The 437-nt window shown below is 48.7% G+C and overlaps 1 non-coding gene and 1 pseudogene across 1 annotated transcript; both read right to left on the bottom strand.

Annotated features, from left to right (window-relative positions):
* LOC129114579 (U2 spliceosomal RNA) lies at positions 1-79 on the bottom strand (annotated as a pseudogene; the record flags this gene model as incomplete).
* Positions 80-252: 173 nt separating this feature from the next.
* On the bottom strand, positions 253-367 carry LOC129114580 (U5 spliceosomal RNA). The gene has a single exon (XR_008532572.1). It is a non-coding gene; the product is annotated as a U5 spliceosomal RNA (small nuclear RNA).
* Between the last annotated feature and the right edge of the window lie 70 nt (positions 368-437).

Genomic DNA, 437 nt, shown 5'->3' with positions numbered 1-437 from the left:
ACATATAGAGGACATATCAGATATTAAACTGATAAGAACAGATACTACACTTGATCTTAGCCAAAGGCCCGGCGATGATCCCCAACTGTTTGCTGCCGTGTCAGCCTCGTGGCACACGTGTCGCTTGTCATGGTGCAGTACTTTCAATTGGGCATTGCGGGATGCTGCTTAGCACAACCGCACAGGCCCTACAAGGTCAAGCACACTTGTCTTGTTAAAATCAGCTTCTATTCTTTTGACAAGTACACAAGGCTCAGCCGAATGGCAAAGCCTGCCAAAAATAGGTTCAACTCATTGGTGTTCCTCTCCACGGAAGTCTTTAGTAAAAGGCGAAAGACTTGTGCGTTATGAAGAGAAACCAAAGTAAGTACCGCCCCCCGGTGAGAGCAGCCAGAGACACCAGTCGTCCCAGCCAAAACTCTCGCGGTGAGCCTCAG

This window comes from Anoplopoma fimbria, unplaced genomic scaffold (genome assembly GCF_027596085.1).
Source record: "Anoplopoma fimbria isolate UVic2021 breed Golden Eagle Sablefish unplaced genomic scaffold, Afim_UVic_2022 Un_contig_4972_pilon_pilon, whole genome shotgun sequence".
Lineage (NCBI taxonomy): Eukaryota > Metazoa > Chordata > Actinopteri > Perciformes > Anoplopomatidae > Anoplopoma > Anoplopoma fimbria.
This window is presented reverse-complemented; position numbering and strand designations above follow the sequence as displayed.